General features: G+C 40.4%; 1 pseudogene; it reads right to left on the reverse strand.

Annotated features, from left to right (window-relative positions):
• Nucleotides 1-11,985: 11,985 nt before the first annotated feature.
• On the reverse strand, nt 11,986-13,690 carry LOC147000483 (28S ribosomal RNA; annotated as a pseudogene).
• Between the last annotated feature and the right edge of the window lie 9,845 nt (nt 13,691-23,535).

Here is a 23,535-nt window from a genome sequence, read left to right on the forward strand (position 1 = left end):
GTATCTTATATCTTGGGTATTCTAAGTTTCTGGGCTAATATCCACTTATCAGTGAGTACATATTGTGCTTGTTCTTTTGTGATTGGGTTACCTCACTCAGGATGATGCCCTCCAGGTCCATCCATTTGCTTAGGAATTTCATAAATTCATTCTTTTTAATAGCTGAGTAGTACTCCGTTGTGTAAATGTACAACATTTTCGGTATCCATTCCTCTGCTGAGGGGCATCTGGGTTCTTTCCAGCTTCTGGCTATTATAAATAAGGCTGCTATGAATATAGTAGAGCATTTGTCCTTCTTACCAGTTGGGAACATCTTCTGGATATATGCCCAGGAGAGGTATTGCGGGATCCTCTAGTAGTACTATGTCCAATTTTCTGAGGAACTGCCCGACTGATTTCCAGAGTGGTTGTACAAGCTTGCAACCCCACCAACAATGGAGGAGTGTTCCTTTTTCTCCACATCCTCGCCAGCATCTGCTGTCACCTGAATTTTTGATCTTAGCCATTCTGATTGGTGTGAGGTGGAATCTGAGGGTTGTATTGATTTGCATTTCCCTGATGATTAAGGATATTGAATATTATTTTCAGGTGCTTCAGCCATTCGGTATTCCTCAGGTGAGAACTCCTTGTTTAGCTCTGAGCCCCATTTTTTAATGGGGTTATTTGATTTTCTGGAGTCCACCTTCTTGAGTTCTTTATCTATATTGGATATTAGTCCCCTATCTGATTTAGGATAAATAAAGATCCTTTCCCAATCTGTTGACTGCCTTTTTGTCTTATTGACGATGCCTTTTCCCTTGCAGAAGCTGTGCAATTTTATGAGTTCCCATTTGTCAATTCTCGATCTTACAGCACAAGCCATTGCTGTTCTATTCAGGATTTTTCCCCTGTACCCATATCTTCGAGGGTTTTCCCTACTATATCCTCTATAAGTTTCAGTGTCTCTGGTTTTATGTGGAGTTCCTTGGTCCACTTAGATTTGACCTTATAACAAGAAGATAGGAATGGATCAATTCGCATTCTTCTACATGATAACTGCCAGTTGTGCCAGCACCATTTGTTGAAAATGCTGTCTTTTTTCCACTGGATGGTTTTAGCTCCCTTGTCAAAGATAAAGTGACTATAGGTGTTTAGGTTCATCTCAAGGTCTTCAATTCTGTTCCATTGGTCTACTTGTCTGTCGCTATACCAGTACCATGCAGTTCTTATCACAATTGCTCTGTAGTACAGCTTTAGGTCAGGCATGGTGATTCTACCAGAGGTTCTTTTATCCTTGAGAAGAGTTTTTGCTATGCTAGGTTTTTTGTTATTCCAGATGAATTTGCAGATTGTCCTTTCTAATTCATTGAAGAATTGAGATGGAATTTTGATAGGGATTGCATTGAATCTGTAGATTGCATTTGGCAAGATAGCCATTTTTACAATGTTGATCCTGCCAATCCATGAGCATGGGAGATCTTTCCGTGTTCTGAAATCTTTAATTTCTTTCTGCAGAGACTTGAGGTTCTTGTCATACAGATCTTTCACTTCCTTAGTTGCAGTCATGCCAAGGTATTTTATATTGTTTGTGACTATTGAGAAGGGTGTTCTTTCCCTAATTTCTTTCTCAGCCCGTTTATCCTTTATGTACAGAAGAGCCATTGACTTGTTTGAGTTAATTTTATATCCAGCTACTACATTGAAGTTGTTTATCAGGCTTAGGAGTTCTCTGGTGGAATTTTTAGGGTCACTTATATATACTATCATGTCATCTGCAAAAAGTGATATTTTGACTTCTTCTTTTCCAATTTGTATCCCCCTTGATCTCCTTTTGTTGTCTAATTGCTCTGGCTAGAACTTCAAGTACAATGTTGAATAGGTAGGGAGAGAGTGGACAGCCTTCTCTAGTCCCTGATTTTAGTGGGATTGCTTCCAGCTTCTCACCATTTACTTTGATTTTGGCTATGGGTTTGCTGTAGATTGCTTTTATCATGTTTAGGTATGGGCCTTGAATTCCTGATCTTTCCAAGACTTTTATCATGAATGGGTGTTGGATTTTGTCAAATGCTTTCTCCACATCTAATAGATGATCATGTGGTTTTTGCCTTTGAGCTGGTTTATATACTGGATTACATTGATGGGTTTCTGTATATTGAACCATCCTTGCATCCCTGGGATGAAACCTGCTTGGTCAGGATGGATGATTTTTTTGATGTGTTCTTGGATTCGATTAGCAAGAAGTTTATTGAGGATTTTTGCATTGATATTCGTAAGGGAAATTGGTCTGAAGTTCTCTATTTCTCTTGGGTCTTTTTGTGGTTTAGGTATCAGAGTAATTGTGGCTTCATAGAATGAGTTGGGTAGAGTACCTTCTGTTTCTATTTTGTGGAATAGTTTGTGAAGAACTGGGAGTAGATCTTCTTTGAAGGTCTAATAGAACTTTGCACTAAACCCATCTGGTCCTGGGCTTTTTTTGGTTGGGAGACTATTAATGACTGCTTCTATTTCTTTAGGGGATATAGGACTGTTTACATCATTAACCTGATCTTGATTCAACTTTGGTACCTGGTATCTGTCTAGAAACTTGTCCATTTTATCCAGGTTCTCCAGTTTTGTTGAGTATAGCCTTTTGTAGAAGGACCTAATGGTGTTTTGGATTTCTTCAGGAGCTGTTGTTATGTCTCCCTTTTCATTTCTGATTTTCTTAATTAGGATACTTTCCCTGTGCCCTCTAGTGAGTCTGGCTAAGGGTTTATCTATCTTGTTGATTTTCTCAAAGAACCAGCTCCTCGATTGTTTGTTTCTTTAAATAGTTCTTCTTGTTTTCACTTGGTTGATTTCACCCCTGAGTTTGATTATTTCCTGCTGTCTACTCCTCTTGGGTGAATGTGCTTCCTTTTGTTCTAGAGCTTTTAGGTGTGTTGTCCAGCTGCTAATGTGTGCTCTCTCTAGTTTCTTTTTGGAGGCACTCAGAGCTATGAGTTTTCTTCTTAGAAATGCTTTTGTTTTAGGATAAAATTTTCTGTAGATATCTGTTAGATCCATTTGTTTCATAACTTCTGTTAGTTTCACTGCGTCCCTTTTTAGTTTCTGTTTCCATGATCTGTCCATTGGGGAAAGTGGTGTGTTGAAGTCTCCCACTATTATTGTGTGAGGTGCAATGTGTGCTTTGAGCTTTACTAAAGTATCTTTAATGAATGTGGCTGCCCTTGTATTTGTAGCATAAATATTCAGAATTGATAGTTCCTCTTGGAGGATTTTACCTTTGATGAGTATGAAGTGCCCTTCCTTCTCTTTTTTGATGACTTTGGGTTGGAAGTCAATTTTATTAGATATTAGAATGGCTACTCCAGCTTGTTTCTTCCTACCATTTGCTTGGAAAATTGTTTTCCAGCCTTTCATTCTGAGGTAGTGTCTATCTTTTTCTCTGAGATGAGTTTCTTGTAAGCAGCAAAATGTTGGGTCCTGTTTGTGTAGTCAGTCTGTTAGTCCATATCTTTTTATTGGGGAGTTGAGTCCAGTGATATTAAGAGATATTAAGGAAAAGTAATTGTTGCTTCCTATTATTTTTGTTGTTATAGTTGGCATTCTGTTCTTGTGGCTGTCTTCTTTTAGGTTTGTTGAGGGATTACCTTTTTGCTTTTTCTAGGACGTGGTTTCCGTCCTTGTATTGTTTTTTTTTCTCTTATTATCCTTTGAAGGGCTGGATTCGTGGAAAGATAATGTGTGAATTTGGTTTTGTCTTGGACAACTTGGGTTTCTCCATCTATGGTAATTGAGAGTTTGGCTGGGTATAGTAGCCTGGGCTGTCATTTGTGTTCTCTCAGTGTCTGTATAACATCTGTCCAGGCACTTCTGGCTTTCATAGTCTCTGGTGAAAAATCTGGTGTAATTCTGATAGGCTTGCCTTTTTATGTTACTTGACCTTTTTCCCTTACTGCTTTTAGTATTCTATCTTTATTTAGTGCATTTGTTGTTCTGATTATTATGTGTGGGGAGGAATTTCTTTTCTGGTCCAGACTAATTGGAGTTCTGTAGGCTTCTTGTATGTTCATGGGCATTTCTTTCTTTAGGTTTAGGAAGTTTTCTTCTATAATTTTGGTGAAGATATTTGCCAGTCCTTTGAGTTGAAAATCTTCATTCTCATCTATTCCTATTATCAGTAGGTTTGGTCTTCCCATTGTGTCCTGGATTTCCTGGATGTTTTGAATTAGGATCTTTTTGGATTTTTTATTTTCTTTGATTGTTGTGCCGATGTTCTCTATGGAGTCTTCTGCACCTGAGATTCTCTCTTCCATCTCTTGCATTCTGTTGCTATGCTCGCATCTGTGGTTCCAGATTTCTTTCCTAGGGTTTCTATCTACAGAGTTGCATCACTTTGGGTTTTCTTTATTGTGTCTACTTCCCTTTTTACGTCTTGGATAGTTTTTTTCAATTCCATCACCTGTTTGGTTGTGTTTTCCTGCAATTCTTTAAGGGATTGTTGTGCTTCCTCTTTAATGTCTTCTACCTATTTAGCAGTGTTTTCCTGTATTTCTTTAAGTGTGTTATTAAAGTCCTTCTTGATGTCCTCTACCATCATCATGAGGTATGCTTTTAGATCCGGGTCTAGCTTTTCCGGTGTGTTGGGGTGCCCTGGACTGGGCGAAGTGGGAGTGCTGGGTTCTGATGATGGTGAGTGGTTTCTGTTAGTAAGATTCTTATGTTTACCTTTTGCCTTCTTGTAATCTCTGGAGTTAGTTGTTATAGTTGTCTCTGTTTAGAGATTGTTCTTCTGGTGATTCTGTTACCGTCTATCAGCAGACCTGGGAGACTCCTCTAACTCTCTCCTCTGAGTTTCTGTGGTCAGAGCACTCTCTGCAGGCAAGCTGTCCTCTTATAGGGAAGGTGCACAGATACCTGGCGTTTGGACCTCCTACTGGCCAAAGATGAAGGCCCAAAACAGGACCTTTCCCAGAAGCTGTGTTGCTTTGGCTTGTCACAGAAGCTATCAGCTTCTGTGGTGCACACTCTCACCTGTGTAGACTATGTTCGGAGGAGTCCCGGAACCAAGATGGCTCCCACCGATCCTGAGGCAAAGGGCTCCAGGGCCAGGCAGATGCCTGTCCTCTGACCAGGAAGGTGGCTGGATGTCTGGAGCCTGAAAAGGGCGCTGCCTCAGTAGCTCTGTGGCTCCTGCCTGTCCCAGAAGCTGTCAGCTTCTGTGGTGCACACTCACCTGTGCAGACTAAGTTCAGCGGAGTCCCGGAACCAAGATGGCTCCCACTGATCCTGAGGCAAAGGGCTCTAGGGCCAGGCAGATGCCTGTCCTCTGGCCGGGAGGGTGGCTGGATGTCTGGGGCCCGAAAAGGGTGCTGCCTCAGAAGCTGTGTGGCTTCAGTCTGTCCCAGAACCTGTCAGCTTCTGTGGTGCACACTCTCACCTGTGCAGACTAAGTTCAGTGGAGTCCTGGAACCCCATAGTAAGCTTTTTAATTATAAAAGGAGTGGGGCCTGATACATTCTCACAGCAATACTGGACTTGCCTGGACCTAAGGTGTAAAATAAGAACTAAGCATATGAAGACATATTTATGAATGCTATATTTGTATCCCAAACTACATACACCTCAGATAGAAAATTAATGGGCAGTAAAAATTTGCTAAGTAAATGCTAATATTTACAGGTATAACTGTGACACTCGATAAAGTATATTTTTCTACTCAGCTAAACCTATACTGGTTCCTCCTGTGATTATTATCTACAAACCTCTCTGGAGATGTTTAGTCCCCAGATGCAAGGGACACTCTCTTAAATAAGCAAGTGGTAAAACAGGAGAGTTAGAAAACACGGATGAATTTAAATTCCAGAAGTTTTGTAATTACCACAATGGCAAAGAGAGCCCTGTTTACAAACAACATATAACACACATGTTCTGCCATATTATTTTATGACTTATTTTATGACTGAATATTCTAGCGACTGTAAAATGAGTGGGAAAAAAATCACGCTGAACCCCAGTTCCTAGGATCTCAAACTTCCAGGCAATGGTAAGATATCCATAACAGAATTGTGAGAGCAGTGTCCTTAAGAGCAGCTGCCAAAACACACCCCATGTCCCTTCCTGACAGTTTCAGAGCCCCACAGCTCCTCTGACCTGGAAAGTTCCAGGGCTGCCAGGCAGAGTTTCCCACTGCTTAGAGGGTGACTGCTGACTCCCCTAGGATGCTCAGCGTGACACCCACAGCTTAGGGGAGTTTTCAGTCCCTCATCTTTCACCTCCCACTTCCGGACCCCTTGAGTCCCTCTGTGATTGGCGGAATATCCTGTTCTATGGCCTAGTTGTTTGGAGCGAATCCTTCTGGACCCGCCCAATAGATGTCGGTTTCCTGCTGTGCGTTCCTTCTAAACCTAAGGACAGCAGGTTCTTTTACTTAGCTATCCAATTCTTCCCAGCAGTTATCAACACTCCCCTCCCCTCCACATGCACATCTCCACCCAGCCTCCCAAAATCATCTGATTAGGCAGCTGTGCCCACTCTCCCCTTCAGGAACCGCCCCTCAGAATCCATCTCAAGCTGCCTTTCACAGACCTGCAGCTGTTGGGCAACGCTGGACCTGCTATGCAAAGGGGACTCCTCCCATGCTTGCCAGCCTAGACCAGAACTGGATCTGGTAGGACACTGCACCCAAGTATCTGACCCCAACCCTAGGTTTTGAACCCTTCAGATACAAGTTATCCTTCCTTGGGATAGTCTTCTGGGCTAAAAAACACACAGCAAAAGATAATAAACGCCCTACGTTCTGATGCTCAGGTCTTTCTTGGAGGCGTGTGAAAGATACTTGTATATAAAGCACAGAAACTTGCACTTGAAAATTCAGCTTCCACGGTAAGAAGGTGTTTTGCTTTGTTTTGTTTTTGTGGACTGAGTTGCAAGGGTGGGGTTGGGGACAGATATGAATGGAGGAGGAGATAAGTGGGATTGCATGATGTGAATGAAATTTACAAAGAATCAATAAACGGTTAAAAAAAATGAGGAAAAGGAAAGAAATCTAGGTGATGAATGCAGAAATGTGAAACTGTCCAAGATGCAGAAAATAAGCAATGTATATCGATACAGTTATAAACAAGTCAGTTACACCATCCCATCTATAGCTTTGGAAATATTGATGAAGAGTAGGGGGAAAGGAAATAAGAAAACGTGAAATGGGCATGGTAAGCAATTCTCCAGACTTTATACAACTATTGTAATCAGTAACCCATAGCAACTGCACATACCTGCACTGGCTGCACTCAAAACCAGCCCTAGCCATAATCAGTCTCAGAAGGGGGCAGACTAGCAGGGTCCCACCCTTTATACTGTGGCTATAGTTAGATTTTAGGAAAAGGGAAATCGTTGTCTTTAGTTGAGTCTTTCTTGAGCTCACCAGGCTCACCAGATGGAACTGGTTAAATTTGATGGGTCACAAAACAAAATGAATAAAAATGAACATGAGAGGGAGTCAAGGAAGGGGGAAAGGAGGGAGGGAGGAAGGAGGGATGGAGGAAGAAAGGAGGGAAGGAGGGATGGAGAGAGGAAGAAAGAGCTGGAGGGAGGAAGGGAGGGAGAGAGGAAAGGAGGGATGGAGAAAGGAGAGAGGAAGAAAGGGAGGGAGGAAGGGAGAGAGAGATTAGTTGAAGTATGAACTAGGACTGTAGGGAGTAGGAAATGAGAGTATACACTACAAAAGGTATTTCATGTGAAATGTCAAATAACAATGGTGATAATAATAATAATATTGCTACAAACATCTGGAATTTCGTTTTTATGTTTTTATCTGACATGGCATCAGGTAATACTAGCTTCTTAAAGAGTCTGAAAAGAACAAGTTTCATTTTTCTATCAAGGAATATTTTAAGTGACTTCAGTATCAGTTATTTTGTGAGTCTGACAGAATTCAGTGATGAATTAATTTCCTTCTTGGGCTTTTTTTTAATGGGGAGTGCTTTTATTCTTGATGCACTGTTGTTGCTGTTTATCCCTTTGTTTCATGTTGGTGTAATTTTTGGTATGTGGTAAGAATCAAAGTATTTGTGCATTTCATTTAGAGTTTACAATGTAGTTGCCTAGAGGTCATGTCTACTGATTCGGCTATGAAGTTATCTTGGGTACTTCTCAAGTTATGTTGCCAAAAATCCAGTATAAATAGGTATTGGAGAAATGAAGGTTAAATCTCTTTTAAGAGTCCCTCTCACCCCAGTCAGAATGTCCATTACTAAAATAAGTAATTCTGATATGGATGTTAGGAAAAGGACACTATTATATAGTGCTTGGTGGAGTGTAAACTAGAGCAGCCACTTCAGAAAACAGTCTAGTTATTTCTCAAAAAATAAATAAATAAAAACCCTACAAACCCTAGAAATATAACTAGCATATATACTACACTGTTTAGCCATTTCTTCATAGATGGTTTCCTGATTGTTCACTACAATTCTCCATGCACTTCTTCATAGGCTGGGAAAAAGAGGCACGTCTCTTTAGAGATTCTAGTGAAGAAATAGATTTTTCATGAATATAATTAGGATCAGGTTTCACTGCTTTGTTCTGGGTCCAAATTGTGCTGGCATGATCACAGTACATTAAAGGGCATCCAGCTCTAAAGGGAAGTGAGAGCTCAGAAATACAAAACCTGCGCTAAGGGTCTGTCCTTAAAGCACAGGGTTTTGAGCCCATGGACACCTTTCAGATGACAGGGCTACTAATTTCATGTGGTGGGGAGTTTTATTGTTTCCCAGCTTATGCTTATGCAAAAAAAAAAAATGACACCAGCTAATAGATTCTGCATATGTAAATGAGTTAAACACACATGATTAATAATGCATCTGAGTTCAGTTAAGGAATGAGAAGAAAGACTTTTCCTTTGGAATCATTTAATTGTGTAAGATTGAGTCCAAATTTGTATTCTCTATTTCATGTTTGCCGTGCCTTCTGTCTTCTGCCTCTTGCATGAGTTTGAATCTGTTCCTGCCTGACAGACTGTCTTGTGAATCTATCCTTGTGTTTCTATCTTCTGTCTTTGTATATGTGTGTCTATGTAGTTTGTATATTTCTGTCTGTTTTCTGTGTGTCTGTCTGTCTATCTGTCTGTTCCTAGCAAAAACTTTTCTGTCTTTATTGAACAGCAAGGACAGCATCACATGGGGTGGGGGTAAGGAATGGGATACTTTACAAAAATCTTTAAGGGAGTTTTACAAATGATTAAGGCACTGGCTCAAACTGACCTCAACTGGTCAAGATAACAAACACTATTACAAATATCACTGTTTATTAACCAATACCTACAAAGGCATATTCATTGTAGGGGTGTGGTTTTAGACTCTGTATATGATGGTTTCAGCAAATGATACATGTGCATAATTTGGGTGAAGGGCACAGAAAAGTACATATTTTAAGATTTCACCTATGCATTACCCTAGGTTGTAAAAGATACCTCTGTGAAGGCAAGTAATATGTATTGTTACATTGATCTCTTAAAAAGGAAGTTAAATAAGCAAACTAATCATACAGTACGATAGCAGTCTTAAGTGACCTCAAGGTCTATTATGAACTTTGGCAGTAAGGTCCACCAAAAGTTTCAGTCTCTTATACTACAATTCTAAGAAAAAACAAAATCACAAACTGTTGTCTTAGAAAATTAATAAATTTAATGAGGACCCTCTAAAAATCTCAAAGAAAAAAATAACTGATGAATTTTTCTTAACTTGAGAGGAAATACATTTTTGTTTCTTCTAAGCAATATTTACCTTAGAAAGTTCTCAATAGACTATCATTCCTAAACATGGCTGAAGTACATCAATTCATTACTGAATGTTCCTCAGCTGATCATAGAAATCCTATTTCAATCCTGGAATTTGGGTCTTGTACTTGTTCTGTGTGACATGTGAGCAAAGGTCACAGAATTTGCATTGTCTCAAGCTGGCCTTAAATTCAAAGATCTGCTTGGTTTTATCTCCTGGGATTAAAGGTGTGTATTACCATGTCTGAATCTATCTAAATTTAGCTGGGTGGGATCTTGCCCCCAAATCCCACTCCCTTAATCTACTGTCTCCTAGAACACATGAATCAGCTCCATTTCACTTCCTGATACCCCTCTAATACTCAAACCCTATATGTTATATTTTTTCCTTTCTAAGCTTGCTAAACTTGTTCAAAATGCTCTTCGTGAGACTTAACAAGAGAATAAACTCTATGGTGGGTATTTCTGAGACTTTGTCAGTGCAATTAATCTGAGATTCTTCACTTTAGCATCAGGCAGACTCTTCAGACTAGGGCAAAAAAATAGCCACATTCTTCACCAAAATACCACAAAAACAGTCTCGAGGACAAATACTGATACCAACTTCTGTTTAGTTAGGGTTTTACTCCTGAGAACAGACACCATGACCAAGGCAAGTCTTATAAGCACAACATTTAATTGGGGCTTGGCTTACAGGTTCAGAGGTTCAGTCCATTATCATCAAGGCTGGAACATAGCAGCATCCAGGCAGGCATGGTGCAGAAGGAGCTGAGAGTTCTACATCTTCATCTGAAGGTCAATAGGAGAAGACTGGCTTCTAGTTGTTCTGTAAACTACTGTGACCAGGGAATCCTGTCAGGCAGAAAGCAAAAAATGACCCCTGGTGACTGAGGAGTTGAGTTGTTTTACCAAGGAAACTTGGTAGAATTAAAAAGGAAAAGAACTTCCTGATGCAGAAGGGTTCTCAGGATACTCTGTAACTGTAACTCCCAAGGTAAATGAGAATGTGAATGATTACAAAATGAAGACAAAAATTAGGGCAAGAAGACCAACTTTTCTTCTCCTTGTGGTCAAAATGAGAGATTTCTTGTTGACACTCAAATTATTTGATGAATTACAATAACTATGTAAAATATGAAGGGTGGGATGCTCATGATTTAATCATGGTGGTGTGATTAAGTGACACGTGACTTTTATCCCAGTACTCAGAATGCAAAGGCAGGCATATCTCTGTATGTTTAAGTCCAAACAGGTTTACAGAGTGAATTCCAGGACTGCCAGGGCTACAGAGAGAAAAAACTTATCTCAAAAAAGAGAAATCATTGATCATAAGATGGAGTGTTGGTTCATAGGTTAGATCACTGGCTACCCTTCCAGAGGACCCAGGTTTGATGCCTAGCAATAACATACAAGATCACAACCATCTGTAACTATAGTCTCAAGAGAATATGACAATCTCCTTTAGACTCTGTAAGCATGTGATATACAAACGTACATGCAGGCAAAGCATTCATATATACACACCAACACCAACAAAAACAATAACAATAATAACAACAAAAACTGTCAAGCAAAGAGGCTTTCATTCACGAAGTAAATAGCTTTCTCAAGATGGTTGGTATCCCTAGATAGTCAGGGAGCAGTCCTTAACTACTTGCCTCCTGTCTTGCGTTCACCAATGAAGACATGGCAATAATAGATAAAAGTTAGCATAAAATTATTGGAAAAAACTACAGCAACAATATACTCCAGATCAAACTAACCAACTGTTTTACATATCAACAAACTTGAATACTGGGAATACAAAAATGTTTGCAAATAATATTTCATATTTACCCCAATATACTCATTCTCTTCTACCGAACTACATGTAAAATACATGTATTGGTTTTAATGTGTTCACTATCCGGCACCAGCTTGTTTAATGTCTTCAAATCTTGTATCTTAATCTTTTTAGTATCAGTCTACCCTAATGCTTTGGAGTTCAGCTACTACTCCAACTTATTGAATATAGAAAAATGATTTTCCTGTAAAGAGTTGGGAATGACTTAGCTGCGCATGAACAAGCATGTGATTTGACACCCGCAAGTTATTTCTATAAAGATTTCCACATTTTTGCTAGTTGTAAAGTTTGACTTGAGGATGACTGTTTTGAAGGTGAATAAAAGGTGAGCCTTGATTAAAGAATTTTCTTGTTTTTTTCTTCAGGATGAAAATTCTGCTGTGTCTACAATATGAGTGCTACGTAAAAACATTTGACAAATTCAAGACATTTCTTAGGATTCTGTAGAGTGGAATTTCCAGTTTATAAAAAGACAAAAATATAACATAGTGGTGTACAATTATATAGTTTCTTTGCAATATGAATTTTCTGATGTAGTAAATACTGAAGAGACTTAAGAGCCTGGTCACATTCTTCAGATTTTCTACATTTTTGTCTCCATCATTATTTTTGGGTGTTGAACTAGAAAAATATTTATTGTTATCTTTTAAATATTTTTTGAAATTAGAATATAATTATATCATTTCCTCACTTCGTTTCTTTCCTACCTTCCTCTCTATGAACTCTCATATGTATCTTCACCTGCTTGCTTTCTTTCAAATGCAATTTTTTCTTTAATAATTGATACTTTTATTTTATTTCATTTTATTTTATTTTTTCTGACATTGAAGGATCAAAAATCGATGTGGCTATGAACGCTTAGCTGCCACAAGCCAGTTATCCCTATGGTAACTTTTCTGACACCTCCTGCTTAAAACCCAAAAGGTCAGAAGGATCCTGAAGCCCAGCTTTTATGGTTTGTATTTGTATTGTATTGATTCAAAATTAAAGATCAAAGGAGCTTTTGCCTTTCTGCTCTCCAGGAGGTTTCTGTCCTCCCTGAGCTCGCCTTAGGACACCTGCTACCATTTGGCAGGTGTACTGCCCCAGTCAAACTCCCCACCTGGCACTGTCCCTGGAGAGAATCATGCCTGCTCTGGGGCCAGAAGCAAGAGCCCCTTGGAGCTTGTCCCCCGCCTCCCAACCCCGCCTCACCGGGTCAGTGAAAAAACAAACAAACAAACAACAACAACAACAAAACGATGAGAGTAGTGGTATTTCACCAGTACCGGGGGCCTCCCACTTATAATATACCTCTCAAGTCTCTTCACTGAGCCAGACTAGAGTCAAACTCAACAGGGTCTTCTTTCCCCACTGATTCCTCCAAGCTTCTTCTCTTGGCTGTGGCTTTGCTGGATAATAGGTATGGACAGTGGTAATCTTGTTCATCCATTCATGCGCGTCACTAATTAATTTGGCTACCTTAAGAGGGTCATATTTATTTCTGCTGTTTACCCCCACTTCATTGAATTTCTTCATTTTGACATTAAGAGCACGAGGCAGAAATCATATCGGGTTAACACCCGCCTTCTGGGTGCTTTGTTTTAATTAAACAGACAGATTCCCCAGGTCCGCAATAGTTCTAAAAGGCGCCCGCCCTTATGGAAAAACCTCGGCCGTGGGCGGTGGGGTGGGGGACCCGGAGGGAGAACCTCAACCGGAGGAGCCCCCCCTTCGCCCTGAGACAGCGGGAGGGGGAGAACCCCCCAGTGCCGCGGAGTGCGGGCGTGGTTTTGGGGGCAGCGAGGTCAGGGCCCACGCCGGCACCCGCCAGCCTCCCTGGGTGTGGCTGCGATGCTCCTGCTATACAGCTCACGCGAGGTTGAATCCGTTGCCCGCGCCCACCTCCCGCCGCCATGCGGACCCCCAACCCCTCTGCAAGGGCAGAGAGACGGTGGCGTGGGGGACGAAGGGGAGAGGAGAGGGCGTACGGGAGCGGAAAGGAGGGGGTCTCCCCAGAATGGGAGGGGGCAGCCCCGCTTTGCGCCCCAGCCTGTCAGACCCAGCCCTTAGAGCCAATCCTTATCCAGAAGACACAGATCCAGTTTGCTGACTTCGCTTAGCTACATATGCCGGAGGAGGCTGTTCACTTTGGAGACCTGCGAGGGATATGGGTATGGCCTGGCGCCAGATTTACACCCTCTCCCCGGATTTTCAAGGGCCGCCTAGAGCTCACCGGACAAATGCCACCAGAACCTTGAGGCTTTCCAAGGCATGGGCCCCTATCTCACAGCGAACCCATTCCAGGATGCCTTGCCCTTCACAAAGAAAAGAGCTGTTGTTTCATTTATATGAAAATATTTTTTACTAAAGAGTTTCCATATATTTACAATTAAAAAAAATTAAGTCTTGTTGTTTTCAGAGTTTTGGTTTTTGTTTTGTTTTGGAGACAGGGTCTTTCTATGTAGACATTGCTGTTCTGGAAGTCCCTGTGTAGACCAGAAGAACCTTGAACTCACAGAGATACATCTGCCTATGCTTCTTGAGTACTCAGATTAAAGATGTATGCAACCCTACTGGTTCTTAATACAAACTTCTCATATTTACCATACATAATTGTTCTCTGAAATAAGCACAAGTAAGACCAATACTGATGCATGATGAAACAGATACAGTAAATGACATCTTCTGAAGTACTCTAAGACAAGTAAACTAAGAAATCTTTTGGATAACACTAGTATTGGAGGCCTTTAGTGTTTAACATCATACATACGGAGAGGAGGTCACTCTTTGTTCAGAAGAAGCCTCATTCGGATCTCCACAGCCTCACAAGAACTGATAAAAGCTTTTTCATTCTTTTTTTTTTTTTTTTTTTTTTTTTTTTGGTTTTTCAAGACAGGGTTTCTCTGTATAGCCCTGGCTGTCCTGGAACTCACTTTGTAGACCAGGATGGCCTCGAACTCAGAAATCCTCCTGCCTCTGCCTCCCAAGTGCTGGGATTAAAGACATGCTACGTGCGCCACCACCTCCCAGCAAGCTTTTTCATTCTTTTTTTTTTTAATTTTTAATATTTTTATTACATATTTTCCTCAATTACATTTCCAATGCTATCCCAAAAGTCCCCCATAGCACCCCCCACTTCCCTACCCACCCATTCCCATTCTTTTGGCCCTGGCATTCCCCTATATTGGGGCATATAAAGTTTGCAAGTCCAATGGGCCTCTCTTTCCAGTGATGGCCAACTAGGTCATCTTTCGATACATATGCCGCTAGAGACAAGAGCTCCGGGGTTCTGGTTAGTACATCATGTTGTTCCAACAATAGGGTTGCAGATCCCTTTAGCTCCTTGGGTACTTTCTCTAGCTTCTCCATTGGGAGCCCTGTGATTCATCCAATAGCTGACTGTGAACATCCACTCCTGTGTTTGCTAGGCCCCGGCATCGTCTCACAAGAGACAGCTATATTTGGGTCCTTTCAGCAAAATCTTGCTAGTGTATGCAATGGTGTCAGCGTTTAGAAGCTACTTATGGGATGGATCCCTGGATATGGCAGTCTCTAAATGGTCTATCCTTTCATCACAGCTACGAACTTTGTCTCTGTAACTCCTTCCCTGGGTGTTTTGTTCCCAATTCTAAGAAGGTGCACAGTGTCCACACTTTGGTCTTCATTCTTCTTGAGTTTCATGCATTTAGCAAATTGTATCTTATATCTTGGGTATCCTAAGTTTTGGGCTAATATCCACTTATCAGTGAATACATATTGTGTGAGTTCTTTTGTGATTGTGTTACTTCACTCAAGATGATGCCCTCCAGGTCCATCCATTTGGCTAGGAATTTCATAAATTCATTCTTTTTAATAGCTGAGTAGTACTCCATTGTGTAAATGTACCATAATTTCTGTATCCATTCCTCTGTTGAGGGACATCTGGGTTCTTTCCAGCTTCTGGCTATTATAAATAGGGCTTCTATGAACATAGTGGAGCATGTGTCCTTTTTACCGGTTGGGACATCTTCTGGATATATGCCCAGGAGAGGTATTGCTGGATCCTCCGGTAGTACTATGTCCAATTTTCTGAGGAACCGCCAGACTGATTTCCAGAGTGGTTATACAAGCTTGCAATCCCACCAACAATGGAGGAGTGTTCCTCTTTCTCCACATCCTGGCCAGCATCTGCTGTCACCTGAATTTTTGATCTTAGCCATTCTGACTGGTGTGAGGTGGAATCTCAGGGTTGTTTTGATTTGCATTTCCCTGATGATTAAGGATGTTGAACATTTTTTCAGGTGCTTCTTTGCCATTCGGTATTCCTCAGGTGAGAATTCTTTGTTCAGTTCTGAGCCCCATTTTTTAATGGGGTTATTTGACTTTCTGGAGTCCACCTTCTTGAGTTCTTTATATATATTGGATATTAGTCCCTTATCTGATTTAGGATAGGTGAAGATCCTTTCCCAATCTGTTGGTGGTTTTTTTGTCTTATTGATGGTGTCTTTAGCCTTGCAGAAGCTTTGTAGTTTCATGAGGTCCCACTTGTCAATTCTCGATCTTACAGCACAAGCCATTACTGTTCTATTCAGGAATTTTTCCCCTGTGCCCATATCTTCAAGGCTTTTCCCCACTTTCTCCTCTATAAGTTTCAGTGTCTCTGGTTTTATGTGAAGTTCCTTGATCCACTTAGACTTGACCTTAGTACAAGGAGATAGGAATGGATCGATTTGCATTCTTCTACATGTTAACAACCAGTTGTGCCAGCACCATTTGTTGAAAATGCTGTCTTTCTTCCACTGGATGGTTTTAGCTCCCTTGTCGAAGATCAAGTGACCTTAGGTGTGTGGGTTCATTTCTGGGTCTTCAATTCTATTCCATTGGTCTATTTGTCTGTCACTATACCAGTACCATGCAGTTTTTATCACAATTGCTCTGTAGTAGAGCTTTAGGTCCGGCATGGTGATTCCACCAGAGGTGCTTTTATCCTTGAGAAGAGTTTTTGCTATCCTAGGTTTTTTGTTATTCCAGATGAATTTGCAGATTGCACTTTCTAATTCGTTGAAGAATTGATTTGGAATTTTGATGGGGATTGCATTGAATCTGTAGATTGCTTTTGGCAAGATAGCCATTTTTACAATGTTGATCCTGCCAATCCATGAGCATGGGAGATCTTTCCATCTTCTGAGATCTTCTATAATTTCTTTCTTCAGAGACTTGAAGATTTTATTATACAGATCTTTCACTTCCTTAGTTAGAGTCATGCCAAGATATTTTATATTATTTGTGACTATTGAGAAGGGTGTTGTTTCCCTAATTTCTTTCTCAGCCTGTTTATTCTTTGTGTAGAGAAAGGCCATTGATTTGTTTGAGTTAATTTTATATCCAGCTACTTCACCGAAGCTGTTTATCAGGCTTAGGAGTTCTCTGGTGGAATTTTAGGGTCACTTATATATACTATCATATCATCTGCAAAGAGTGATATTTTGACTTCATCTTTTCAAATTTGTATCCCTTTGATCTCCTTTTGTTGTCGAATTGCTCTGGCTAGGACTTCAAGTACAATGTTGAATAGGTATGGAGAAAGTGGACAGCCTTGTCTAGTCCCTGATTTTAGAGGGATTGCTTCAAGCTTCTCACCATTTACTTTGATGTTGGCTACTGGTTTGCTGTAGATTGCTTTTATCATGTTTAGGTATGGGCCTTGAATTCCTGATCTTTCCAAGACTTTTATCATGAATGGGTGTTGGATCTTGTCAAATGCTTTTTCCGCATCTAACGAGATGACCATGTGGTTTTTGTCTTTGAGTTTGTTTATATACTGGATTACGTTGATGGATTTCCGTATATTGAACCATCCCTGCATCCCTGGGATGAAACCTACTTGGTCAGGATGGATGATTGTTTTGATGTGTTCTTGGATTCGGTTAGCAAGAACTTTATTGAGGATTTTTGCATCAATATTCATAAGGGATATTGGTCTGAAGTTTTCTATCTTTGTTGGGTCTTTTTGTGGTTTAGGTATCAGAGTAATTGTGGCTTCATAGAATGAGTTGGGTAGAGTACCTTCTGTTTCTAGTTTGTGGAATAGTTTGTGAAGAACTGGGATTAGATCTTCTTTGAAGGTCTGATAGAACTCTGCACTAAACCCATCTGGTCCTGGGCTTTTTTTAGTTGGGAGACTATTAATGACTGCTTCTATTTCTTTGGGGGATATAGGGCTGTTTAGATCATTAACCTGATCTTGATTCAACTTTGGTACCTGGTATCTGTCTAGAAACTTCTCCATTTCATCCAGGTTCTGAAGTTTTGTTGAGTATAGCCTTTGGTAGAAGGATCTGATGGTGTTTTGGATGTCTTTAGGATCTGTTGTCATGTTTCCCTTTTCATTTCTGATTTTGTTAATTAGGATGCTTTCCCTGTGCCCTCTAGTGAGTCTGGCTAAGGGTTTATCTATCTTGTTGATTTTCTCAAAGAACCAGCTCCTTGATTGGTTGATTCTTTGAATAGTTTTTCTTGTTTCCACTTGGTTGATTTCGCCCCTGAGTTTGATTATTTCCTGCCGTCTACTCCTCTTGGGTGAATTTGCTTCCTTTTGTTCTAGTGCTTTTAGGTATGTTGTCAAGCTGCTAATGTGTGCTCTCTCTAGTTTCCTTTTGGAGGCACTCAGAGCTATGAGTTTTCCTCTTAGAAATGCTTTCATTGCGTCCTGTAAGTTTGGGTATGTTGTGGCTTCATTTTCATTGAACTCTAAAAAGTCCTTAATTTCTTTCTTTATTCCTTCCTTGACCAAGGTATCATTGAGAAGAGTGTTGTTCAGTTTCCACGTGAAGGTTGGCTTTCTATTATTTATTTTGTTATTGAAGATCAGCCTTAGTCCATGGTGATCTGATAGGATGCATGGGACAATTTCAATATTTTTGTATCTGTTGAGGCCTGTTTTGTGACCCATTATGTGGTCAATTTTGGAGAAGGTACCATGAGGTGCTGAGAAGAAGGTATATCCTTTTGTTTTAGGATAGAATGTTCCGTAGATATCTGCCAGATCCATTTGATTCATAATTTCTCTTAGTTTCTCTGTGTCCCTGTTTAGTTTCTGTTTCCATGATCTGTCCATTGGTGAAAGTGTTGTGTTGAAGTCTCCCACTATTATTGTATGAGGTGCAATGTGTGCTTTGAGATTTACTAAAGTTTCTTTAATGAATGTGGCTGCCTTTGTATTTGGAGCATAGATATTCAGGATTGATAGTTCCTCTTGGAGGATTTTACCTTTGATGAGTATGAAGTGTCCCTCCCTGTCTTTTTTAATGACTTTGGGTTCGAAGTCAATCTTATCAGATATTAGAATGGCTACTCCAGCTTGTTTCTTCAGACCATTTGCTTGGAAAATTGTTTTCCAGCCTTTCATTCTGAGGTAGTGTCTATCTTTTTCTCTGAGATGAGTTTCCTGTAAGCAGCAAAATGTTGGGTCTTGTTTGTGTAGCCAGTTTGTTAGTCTATGTCTTTTTATCGGGGAGTTGAGTCCATTGATATTAAGAGATATTAAGGAAAAGTAATTGTTGTTTCCTGTTATTTTTGTTGTTAAAGTTGGCATTCTGTTCTTGTGGCTGTCTTCTTTTAGGTTTGTTGAGGGATTACCTTCTTGTTGTTTCTAGGGCGTGGTTCCTGTCCTTGTATTGGTTTTTTTCTGTTATTATCCTTTGAAGGGCTGGATTCGTGGAGAGATAATGTGTGAATTTGGTTTTGTCGTGGAATACTTTGGTTTCTCCATCTATGTTAATTGAGAGTTTGGCTGGGTATAGTAGCCTGGGCTGGAATTTGTGTTCTTTTAGTGTCTGTATAACATCCGTCCAGGATCTTCTGGCTCTCATAGTCTCTGGTGAAAAATCTGGTGTAATTCTGATAGGCTTGCCTTTATATGTTACTTGGCCTTTTTCTCTTACTGCTTTTAGTATTCTATCTTTATTTAGAGCATTTGTTGTTCTGATTATTATGTGTCGGGAGGTATTTCTTTTCTGGTCCAGTCTATTTGGAGTTCTGTAGGCTTCTTGTATGTTCATGGGCATCTCTTTCTTTAGATTTGGGAAGTTTTCTTCTATAATTTTGTTGAACATGTTTGCTGGTCCTTTGAGTTGAAAATCTTCATTCTCATTCACTCCTATTATCCGTAGGTTTGGTCTTCTCATTGTGTCCTGTATTTCTTGGATGTTTTGAGTTAGGATCTTTTTGCATTTTACATTTTCCTTGATTGTTGTGCCGATGTTCTCTATGGAATCTTCTGCACCTGAGATTCTCTCTTCCATCTCTTGTATTCTGTTGCTGATGCTGGTATCTATGGTTCCAGATTTCTTTCCTAGGGTTTCTATCTCCAGTGTTGCCTCATTTTGGGTTTTCTTTATTGTGTCTACTTCCCTTTTTAGGTCTAGTATGGTTTTGTTCATTTCCATCATCTGTTTGGATGTGTTTTCCTGTTTTTCATTAAGGACTTCTACCTGTTTGATTAGGTTATCCTGTTTTTCTTTAAGGATTTGTAACTCTTTAGCAGTGTTCTCCTGCAATTCTTTAAGGGATTTTTGTGCTTCCTCTTTACTGTCTTCTACCTGTTTACCAGTGTTCCTTTGTATTTCTTTAAGTGTGTTATTAAAGTCCTTCTTGAAGTCCTCTACCTTCATCAGGAGATATGCTTTTAGATCCGTGTCTAGCTTTTCCGCTGTGTTGGGGTGCCCTGGACTGGGCGAAGTGGGAGTGCTGGGTTCTGATGATGGTGAGTGGTCTTGGTTTCTGTTAGTAAGATTAGTACGTTTACCTTTCGCCATCTGGTAATCTCTGGGGTTAGTTGTTGTCGTTGTCACTGTTTAAAGATTGGAGCAGAAGCTGTGTTCCACTCACCAGCAGTCTCAAAATCCTGTGGCGGGGGTCGTGGGTAGCTGGCGGTACCCCGGTGCTGGTCCAGCCGGAAGAGGCCTGTGGCCCTACTCAGGCCGGTTTCTGCTTCCCTAACTAATCCAGTCTCAGGTCCCACGAGCAATTGGATTGGAGCAGAAGCTGTGTTCCACTCACCAGAAGTCTTAAGATCCTGTGGCGGGTGTTGTGGGTAGCTGGCGAGTTTCAGCCAACCCTGCGCCCTAGCTACCCCGGTGCTTTTCTGACCGGAAGAGGCTTGTGGCCCTATGTAGGCCGGATTTCTCTCTCCCCAACCAGAGCAGTCTCAGGTCCCGCGTGATTGGACTGGAGCAGAAGCTGTGTTCCACTCACCAGCAGTCTCAAAATCCTGTGGCGGGGGTCGTGGGTAGCTGGCGGGTGTCAGCCGACCCTGCGCTCTAGCTACCCCGGTGCTGATCCGGCTGGATGAGGCCTGTGGCCCTACTCAGGCCGGTTTCTGCTTCCCTAACTAATGCAGTCTCAGGTCCCATGCGCCGCTTTTTCATTCTTAACTGAACTGCATACCATGCAGAATTTGGGACAAATAGATAATGAGGCAATAAAGAATTTGGGAAAAGAGCATTCCAACTGTTGATATTTAGAATGTTTCTCTGTTTTTAATTTGTTTTTTTTTTTTTCAGAAAATTTGAAGAAAAGTTTAGTCCAACTCTAAAATCATGGTATTTCATTAAGTGTTCTACAATGAATATCCTTGCTCAGAATATTCAAATTTCTTTTAAGATTAAAGCCTTTTTTAAAAAACTTAGTGAAGATTTTTAGATTTATTTTAAGTTATATGTATGAATGCTTTGCTGGCATGTATATATTTGAACTATATATATACCTTCAAAACCTTGGGATCCATTAAAGGGCTATTGGAAACTGAACTGATATTTTCTATAAGAACAGCAAGTACTTTTAAACACTGATCCATCTTTTCCACCCCAAGGAATTTTTTCTTACACATTATGTCCATTAAAAGTAATAGACAATATTTTTTCTAGATATTACATGTTCTGTGTCATGGCAGTTTGTTATATTGCTGATTTCTAGCTCTACATTGTGTGACTTCTACACACACACCTGTGTATTCCCCATCTTTCTTTAAATGGACATTCTCAATGTTACTTCTTTAACCCATTACTAAGATGATTTTTATGGAAAAATGTTTGTGTGTTCGCCCATGGAAAACGTTGAAAGTTATAATAGAAAGACATATCTGCAATAAAGGAAATTAAATAATTTTCCTACATCATCAATTGACATCAGATTTATAATATGCAACATTAGTACAATCTGAGGAAGGGACAGAAAACTTCACACACTTATTCTGGAAGAATGTACAGACACAGAAATCTAAATTTTAGCAACTTTCTTCTCTGAAATCTCTAAAACAATTAGAAAATCCTGCCTTTACATAGTAGAACATGATACCAAGATCACTTGTGAAGAATAAGGAATGGCAACTTATGAATCAGTAGCTGGGATAGTTCAGTTATGAAGAGGCTGGGACAGGAAGTCCAGGTGCTGAAAAGCCACAGAGCTTATGTGAAATGGATGTAAAAAGGGGGCTGGATCAGGGCAGGTGCAGAAGTCATCAGGAGGAATCACATTTGGGAGAAGGAAACCCAAAATATGGAGTCATGGGCTGAAAAGATAACACACTAAAGAGAAATTGTTCCTCTTCCAGAAGACACAGGTTTGCTTCGCAGCACCCATTATGGCTGAAAACCCTCAGTAACTCCAGGTCCAGGGCTTCAAATAACATTTTTTGACTTCTGTGGTTAACACTCACTCACATGTCTCATACACATATCTACATACAAGTAAAACCACGATATACATAAAATAGAAAAAAATAAATTTGAAAACATCTTTTTTTGTTTGTTTGTTTTTAATTTTGTAATTATATTTATGTACAGAAAACTTAGTGTACATTTAACACAATTTAGTGGCAAGTTCTTTAGCCTTTGCCTTTTCCAGCTTGGCAATGCGAGCCACAGACTTAGGACCCAGGATGTTGCCTCCCTAGTGTCATTATAATTGGTCCTAATAGCTTCCACCAGCTTAGCCAGAGCACCCTTGTCTTCTGAGTTAACCTGTGTGAAGGCAACACTGGTGCATGTCTTCCTCTGGACCAGGCGCCCCAGCCTGGCCTTTCCCTGGATGATGCAGTAGGGCACCCCCATCTTTTGACACAGGGCAGGCAGGAAAACCACCAGCTCAATGGGGTCTATGTCATGGGCAGTCACCACCAGCTGAGCCTTCTTGTTCTCCACCAAGGTGGTGGGACTGTATTAACTCCTGCTCGGAGGACAGGTGGTCTCTTAGTTGGGACGTCGCCTTTGCCAGCAGCTTTCTTCTCAGCACAGGCCAGTAGCCTTTGCTTCTTCTCTTGCTTTGTCTCTGGCCTGTACTTGTGGGCAAGCTTAAGCAGCTGATAGCTGTCTGCTTGTCCAGGGCCTGTTCACCCAGGCCCTGAAAACATCTTTTAATGTAGACGATTCACTAGAAAAAGTCAATGGGGAGAGGGCGGCTGGAGAGATGGCTCAGTAGTTAAGAGCACTGACTGTGCTTCCAGAGGTCCTGAGTTCAATTCCCAGCAATCACATGGTGGCTTACAACTATTTGTAATGGGATCTAATGTCCTCTTCTGGTGTGTCTGAAGACAGCTACAGTGTACTCATAGAAATAAAAATAAATCTTAAAAAAAGAAAAAGAAAAAGAAAAGGTCAACAGTTTGCATTGTCTCAAAGACCTATACAGAATTGTTGAAATATGAAGTGGTAAAAATAAAATAAACCTTCAAAGAAATGGAAATCTTTAGAATGAAAAGGGAGCCTAGAGAAGAACACCTTCATTGGTCATTCTTTATATGGCAGTGAAGCGAATATCCAGAATATATCAAGAAGTAAAAAAGATATTGTGTTTCTTTTCATTATCTATCACTAAATGTTAGATGTTCAAACTCCTCAGCATTACTGTCTATTTTCTATGACTGTGTCACATGTTTGGAAAGTTGTATAAAATACATTCATATGGATAACATAGCCTTCTAGCAAATGGTATGTTTTAT

Source organism: Mus caroli, unplaced genomic scaffold (genome assembly GCF_978045245.1).
Source record: "Mus caroli unplaced genomic scaffold, Mus_caroli_1 scaffold_18, whole genome shotgun sequence".
In the NCBI taxonomy this organism is placed as follows: domain Eukaryota; kingdom Metazoa; phylum Chordata; class Mammalia; order Rodentia; family Muridae; genus Mus; species Mus caroli.